At 36.8% G+C, this 8,305-nt stretch overlaps 1 pseudogene; it reads right to left on the bottom strand.

The window, feature by feature from the left end:
* Nucleotides 1-918: 918 nt before the first annotated feature.
* LOC118622346 lies at nt 919-1,606 on the bottom strand (annotated as a pseudogene).
* Between the last annotated feature and the right edge of the window lie 6,699 nt (nt 1,607-8,305).

The following is an 8,305-nucleotide window of genomic DNA, read 5'->3' as shown; positions in this document are numbered from 1 at the left end:
GGGGTCCAGGTGGCTTTCATTTTTAACTATAGCATTTGTAGAATTTGGCTTTTACACAACTGTGGCAATGGAAGATAATGAATGAAGAATTTAAATGTATACTTTCTTGCTTGATCCAGAAGTGGTACGTGTTAATTCCACTTCAGCCCACTGGCCAGGACTAGTCATATGGCCCAGCATGATTACAGGAGATGGCTGGCAAGTGACCCTTCTTGTATGTACATGCATACACCTCCCACACACATACATACATATTTATGCATATATACATACACAAGCACACATACACAAAGATATAAGCTAAGAAGGGTATAAGATTTGAGTAACTTGGATTGAGAATCCAAGTATGATCATCTGTATCTGTTCCTTAAGAAAACACCTTCACTCTTGGTGCTAACTACTTCAAATTATTTTTTTTTACATCATTCTTCCTCAACATCCAAAGTCTTCCACTGTAAAAGCGTCATAGAATTATTGTTTGGTGAATGGAAAAATCACATCTATATTCTCATTATAACTGCTCTCTTTCCCTGTCTCAGCTCTACTCCAGCTCGCTGAAAGTCCTTGTGAAATCTGAGTAACATTTGCCCCTGGAAATGTGTCATGATTTTTCTTAGGCAAAAGCAAACAGCCCTATCCAAGTTCATGATATAATTATAGGCCCAAGTTTTTAAGAATTGTAAAACTATGAAAACTTAATAGAAAAATAAATGTTAATAGAAAATAATAATAGCATATAGTTGAATAAACCCCATACACACCCAAATAAAAAGTTCCCCAGAGTTCTACTCATGCTAACTTTTCATTGGCTTCATCTGAAGGTGTGGAGCTTTCTCATGGAGACTTTGAGATGCAGTGTTTCCCCCTTTATATTTATAGGCCAGATCTCTTCTATAACTTTTCTTTTTCTAGTTTTATTTAAGGGCAGTGATCCATGGTGGATTTTAGATCTTGTTGAATGATAGCAGCCATGTCCATAGACTACATGTAGTCCTCAAAAGCAGTGATCCACTCCTCCAGCATATTCGTTTCAACTTTATTGTCTTCTACACACTGTATTGGAAGTTTTTTAATTCCATACCCAATGGAACTCATTTAGAAGAGCCCTAGACCAAGCCATCTGCTTGAATGCTCCTGACACACTCCTCTAATTTTACCTCCTCTGTCTCATTATCCCAAAGATTCACGTCTAATAAGATGGAAGACTTGGCAACAAGTGCGGGTCTTCGGCTCTCTCTGACTCATGCTGTGCAAGGCGTCCTTCTCCAAGCCTCTTCACTTTTCCGCGTTTCTCTTTCTCTTCAATTCAAAACAGAGCAATGTCATCATCATCTTTGCTGTCTGCAGCTCCACTTCCTGTGGTGTCTTCCACATTCACAGGACCACACTTGTCTGAAGCTTTCTTCACTCCGGGCAGGCTGCTTTTCCTGTTCATAAGACTTGATGTGATTATACCAATGTAGGGCGTGATATATGTTGGCAAGAGGTGGGCCAGACACTGCTGCAAATACTGCCACATAGGCTGCGATGGCTCATTCCCCTCAATGTAGCCTTGTCCACCAGGTGCATGGAGGCTGGCAGGGCTGTTGGGGTCTGTGAGTCCCATGGTGTCGGCAGATCCTGACGCTGGGCAGAGGAAAGAGGAGCACACACAGTTGGCACTAAGCGCTAAAAGAAAAAGACAAAAGACTCTCTTCTCTAACTTCCCCTCTGTGTATTATTCTATTGACATTGAGAGGTTTCCATTTACATATGAATGCTGTGAGAGCAGCATGCCAAGTCTGTATACCACTTTATCTGATGCAAATCAATATAACCAGGGACACTGACCCTGGTACAATGCTAAAATTACCCCCATTAAACATATTTGGGGCCTTTAAAAATTAATTCAATTGAGATTAACATATACATCTTAAAAATACAGGAGCTTATTGTTTGTCTTTCATTTCTTTTGCGGGAGTAGCCAATGTGTGCAGAGAAAGCAGTTTCACTTACTGTTTCCTTATTTAGTATCTACTATGTTCCAGGTACTTCACGTATAATAGGAAATCAGAAACGTATTTCCGCCTCTGGGACACCTTATATTTCAGGGACGGATATAGACAGTGAATATTTCCCTTTACATGAAAATAAAAGGATTCAAGATCTTTTTTCAGGAAAAAAGACATAGGATCAAAGACTAAAATGATAAGATTGGAAATGTGGACACTCAGGATGACGTGGCCCTGATACTTCGGGAAGAACATAGGGTTTTATTCCAATGGGAAGGCTTTGGAGAGTTTTGAGTACAACCTGTGTATTTACAAATCACCTCTTATGAACAGAGCGGATTTTAGTCAGCAAGAGTAGAAGCAGAGACCGGTTGGGAAGCTGCTAGCAGTTTGAGAGATGATTAGAAATGTTCTAGATGGCAAAATGTTTTCACATTTCAATATCACCAAAAAAAAAGTTAAAAAGAATAAACAGGGTAAATATTATCAGTTCCTTGGATAGGTGGGAAAACTGCACTATTGAAAGGTAAAAGCTAAGTAAGGATTCAAGTTTTTTGCTTCCAAACTTAGAGGATTTTTTTTATTCATTTTGTCCTGAGGAAAAAGTTCAGGAAAAGAACAAGTATAGTTGCTTATACATTAAATCAAAGCATCTTATACAGGTTGAATCGTATTTTATAGGCTTAACCAATCAGAAGCATTTTACCAGTCATAATCTGTTGTATGCAAAGCACTAGGAGGCAGGAGTGAGGCTTCGGGAAGCACCTGGAGAGACTCCCACCGGGAGAGACTCCCACCAGAAGGCTTCGCATTTGCCCAGCGGACCTGGCTTTCGGCTGAGTGACAGCCCAGCGGAGCCTGCAGTCTCCCCGCCCACGGCGCCCTCCCCTGCTCCTCTGCCATCTGTGTAGATGTGAGTCTGCGCTCACTCCAATTCTCTTTTGTTTTTTTATGAGAGTCATATCCTCTCTTTCTAATGCCACTCTTGATTCAGAGTGGCCTTGGAATGGGGAAAATGTTCCAGTATGATTGCTTATTTAAAAACTGACATTTTTTTTGCCTGGCTGGTGTGACCCAGTGGCCGAGCATCGACCCATGCACCCAGAGGTCACCAGTTCAGGTACCGGTCAGGGCTCATGCCCACACCGTGGGCCCAATCCCCAGTGGGGGACATGCGGGAGGCGGCCAATCGGTGTTCTCTCTCATCAATGTCTCTCTTTCTCTTTCTCCCTTTCTCTCTCTCTAAAAAACCAATAAGGAAAAATTATTTAAACTAATATTTTTGCCTGGAATTGAGGTGAGAGTGGGGATTAACTATAAAAGAATAGGAGGATCTTATTGGGGTGATAAAAATATTCTAAAATTCAATATGAGGATTATGCAACTTGGCACATTTACTAAAAATCATTAAATTGAATACTTCAAGTGGTTGAATTTAAGTATGTACGTTATACCCCAATAAGGTTGTTTTTAAAAAAGAGACAACAGAAACATGTATCTCAATTCATCTGAAAGTTTGAAAATCAAATAAGAGAAAAATATTTAAAAATTGAGAATATGTTTCCAAAATTCAGAAAATATCTTTCAAGGCAGGTTAATTAAAAAAAAAAAAAAAAATGCTTTTAAACAACATCAAGCCCAGCCTGTGTGGCTCACTGGTTGAGCATTGACCCACGAACCAAGAGGTTGCCAGTTCAGTTCTCTGTCAAGACACATGCCCTGGTTGTGAGCCCGATCTCCAGTGGGGGGCATGCAGGAGATGGCCTGTCGATGTTCTCTCTCATTGATGTTTCTATCTCTCTTTCCCTCCCCCTTCCTCTCTCTTTAAAATCAATAAAGAAAAAATATTAAACAACATCAAACTATGTGTGGAAATTTAAATATTTATTTGTGAATAGGTAGAAAGTATTTACTTTTGTTTCTGAAATTTTCCAATGTCTCACTTTTTATTAATTACTTTAATGGTAGAGCTTATGTTTTTAAATTTAAAAAATTATATTATAAAAAATGATGAATAAAAGCATCAGGTTCATTTAAATTGGGAAGTTCATTTTCCGCTTGAGCCAAATGTAACCCACCCTTTACCTGACTGATATTGAAGGGTATTTCTTGACAAAGATGATGAAGTGACCGTTTATTAAAGCCTATTCTTACTTCGTTTCATACATAATGCTAATCATTTTATAAAGTGCCAGATTTAACTTTCCCAAGAAACTTACTAAGTTTATTTATTAGAGTATTTTTTATTTTAAGTATAAAGAATCAGAAATAGTGATTATGGAAAATAAGTTCTGAAATTCACACAAATATTACCAAGGCTGAGAATTGAACCCGATATCATTGTAGCTAATGCCCACACTCTATTCATTATTCTGTTCTGTTGTCTTTAGTAGAGAAATATAGGAGATGTATTCTCTCACATCTACTTTACAGTCAGTTACAGATATGTGACAGTTATATGAAATTACATTAAGAGAAATGAGTTCATATTTTTTGTCTAATTGGATTGCAGCATTATGAACTTAAGAAAACTTGAAGGTGAGAATGATAACCTGTTTTTAAGAATCCTTCAGAGATCATAAGAAATAGATATGCTGCTAAAAGATAAGGTGATGATGAAATTTATTGTATAAACTAAAACTCTATTAATATTTTTTAGGGCAAAGGCATAAACAAAGACAATCTTGAGCAAACTGGGACATATGATCACCTTTCTCACAACTAGAGGTAAATAATATACCAGAAATAGAAAAGAATAATGACATTATTTCTCAAATTATAACCCACGCAATTTTTATGTAAAATTGCCAGATAATAAATATAGAAAAGAGTATTAACTAGATGATTAGAAAAGATAAACATAAGTTCCCAAAGACCAAGTTTTGCAATTTCAACTATAACTTCAATGTCAGTCAAGGTAATATTACCCTTTAGTATAAAGATAAATTTGATTCAGTGGACGTCTCATGGAAAATCTCAAGCACCTGACCAGTGTTTCCAGGAACTCCAGAGTTTACACTGCCTTGGTCATCTCTGGTTTCAAGTTTCTGACTCCAGATTTGTGCCTGCTAGGATCCTTTATCTTCAATTACTTCTCAAAGTAATTCTTCATCTCTGTACTGGAAGCCATGCAAATAGAGAACTCAATCATTTGCCTTAGTTTTGACCAAAATTAAGAAACCCAAAAATTAAGAATGCAAACACACACTGCTACTACTACTACTACTAGTAGTAGCAGTAGTAGTCAATTGTAGAACAGACACTGAAAGTAGGTGAGCTGAAAGAAATTTACAAAAGAAAATGAGAGAAAAAATGGATAAAAATACAAATCTAGACTTTGGTTATACTACTAACTGCTTGTATGATCTTGGTCACATACTTAATAAAATGATAACATTACTTCAAATAATAACAAGGAACTAATGAGATAACACATGTTGCATTGGGTACAAAATTAGAGCCCAATAAATATTAGATACCAATATTGTTACATTATAGTTGACAAAGCAAAGAAATTAAAATGTAATCTCTATTCTTAGAAGTTCTTTGGCCTGTCTGCAATATTAAGACATCACTTCTTTTTTTGTTTTTGTTTTTTCTACTTATTGTAATCTACTTTCTTCTTTTCCTTCTCTATATAAAAGGAGAAAAAGTTCTCTGTTTTCTTTATAAGCTACCAGCGAACCAATTCAGAAATTTCTGTTGCTCATTCTAAGATTCAGCTGAGGCTAACAGTTACATAAATACCTGTGAGCAGCTGGTTCGGTGTGTGCACAGAACACTGCCCTGGTCTAGCTTCAGCGGGGGTACAAAAGGGATTCCATCTCGTGGTTACATAATGTCATTTTCTTTCTAAGGAAGATTCCTAGATTTATATGAGGAAGATTTGGGTTCACATAAAGATTTCAGAAGTCAACTACTACAAGAGCTTATTCTAAGATTTCACATAAAGAAGAAAAAGGAGCCCTGGCCGGTTTGGTTCAGCTGTTAGAGCATTGGCCTGGGGTCCAGAGAGACCCGGGTTCGGTTCCTGCTAAGGGCATGTACCTCAGTTGCAGTTTGTCCCTGGCCCTGGTTGGGTTGTGTGGGCGGCAGTCACTCGATGTGTCCCTTTCACGTCGATGTTTCTCTCTCTCTCTCTCTCCCTCCCACTCTATCTGAACAAAACATGGAAAAAATGTCCTTGGGTGAGGATAAAAAAAAAAGAAGAAAAAGGCAACTAAATGATAATGTATTTAGGAAATTCATTGCTGGTTGATTATGCCTAAAGAACATAATGATGGAATTGATTTCTACCTAATAGTGGGTGTTTAGAGGTTGAGCTATTTATGCTAAAGCTATTTGAGAACTCAGACCACTTTGTGATTTGATTGAGTATATCAACAAAAGAAATACACTAATAGGAATACATATTCATATAGAAAAATGAATATATTTATAGATAAATATATCTTTTAAAAATTCTCATGGAATACACACACACGCACATGATACAAAGAACACCTAAAACTCATGAAGGCTCATAAACACCAACCTGAAAACCTTGATCAAAACAAATCAAGAAATGAGCAATGATCTGCTTTGGATCTGTCAGTATAATGTACACTTTTGGTTATTAATAAATATTGTCAACAGGATACTCTAACAGCTACCCTATATCAGGCAGAAAGATACAGGGATGCATCATTGCTACCAAAGCCACTAATACAGCCTTCTTAAACGAGGTCAAATCACTGGGTATAAACTTGTCCGGTGAGGCTGGACTAAAATTTAATTGTGTGATACTGCAATCTGGCGTAACAGCACAATAAAACTATTGAGTCCTGTGCATTGTATGTACACCCTAGCTCTGTCACTTGATAACTGAGAACTAAGCTAAACAATTTAACCCTTCGCATCCATCTTCAGTATCCTAACTTGAAACTCTGAGGTCATGAAAGATACAAGTTATAATGTTATGATGATTAAAAGAAATGACATATGTAAAAAAAGTTTTCCTGTGCCTGGCACATAATAAATGTACAATAAACGACTGCTATTTTTTTAAAACATCATGTTGCTAAATTCTTAGGCCATTGTAAAACAACTGCAATGTATGTTATTATGATTACAAAATATAAATATATGTATAATGTAATGTATATTATTACCATTGTAAGATATTGAATATATTTTTTTCTTCAACTCCATTGAAAAAGAAATACTCAATAATGTTCTGCTGAGGCATGGGATGCAGCCAGTTGTGAATTTAGGATAAGTACTGGAGACTCATAGTCAAAGCAAGAAGAGTTATTCAGAACAAATCTGTGAGTCAAAACTAGGTATGGGTAATCACATCCAGCTTAAGGGTCAGGGATCTCTAAGGGTCAGAGGCCAGACTATCATAATGAACTAGATGTACAAGAATACCACAAGGTAGGACAAGAAAGTAATTTTCAAGTCAGATGGGAAAGAATGTTTTGAACACATTAAAGAGAAGGAACACAAACAGAAGAATAGATTTGATTGGCAATAATAAAAAATATCTTGCTTACTAAATAATACTAGCTTCAGCAGGATATGTTGCATGCTTTCTGGTAAGGATGCACTCATCCCCATAGATAGCCTGAGCTGGGAGCCGAGCACTGCAGAAAGGGACAGAAGACAGGAGAGGCAAGGGGAGGACTGATGACAAGCCGCAGCAGCACAGGGTGGTGACGCATGCTGTGTCGGAGCAAGCTCTTCTTTGAATAACTTTATGGTTGATCAGAATCTCAATGTTGAAATAATAATTAATTTATCATTTTAATCAACACTCAGAATGAACAGGACCTATACTTTGAATTTTAAAACTGTGTATGATGATACAGATTAAGACATACCCCCTAAATAGGACAAAATATGATACTTGATCCAATCAAAGTACATCATATTTGGTAGGGACATTGAGGTCATTTTAACATATTTTGAAAATGCAAAGACATAAAAGAATAAATCACATGAAAGTTAATAATCCATCTTTTTCTTTTTTGGAAATATGTTTTTATTTATTTTAGAAAGAGAGAAAGGGAGAGAGAAAGAGAAATATTGATGTGAGAGAGAAACATCAATCGGCTGCCTCCTGCATGTCCCCTGGGGATGGAGCCCAAAACCAAGGCATGTACCCTGACCAGGAATCAAACCTATAACCTTTTGGACATGCACCAACACTCAACCAACCGAGCCACATTGACCAAGACTTAAATTCATTTTTAAATTATAGTTGACATGCAACAGTATATTAATTTCAGGTTTACAACACAGTAATTAAACACCTATATTTTATAGAAAGAAAA

The sequence above is a fragment of the Molossus molossus genome, unplaced genomic scaffold (genome assembly GCF_014108415.1).
Source record: "Molossus molossus isolate mMolMol1 unplaced genomic scaffold, mMolMol1.p scaffold_m16_p_9, whole genome shotgun sequence".
NCBI lineage: Eukaryota > Metazoa > Chordata > Mammalia > Chiroptera > Molossidae > Molossus > Molossus molossus.
Note: the sequence above shows the minus strand (reverse complement) of the source record. Positions and strands in the feature narration are given on the sequence as shown.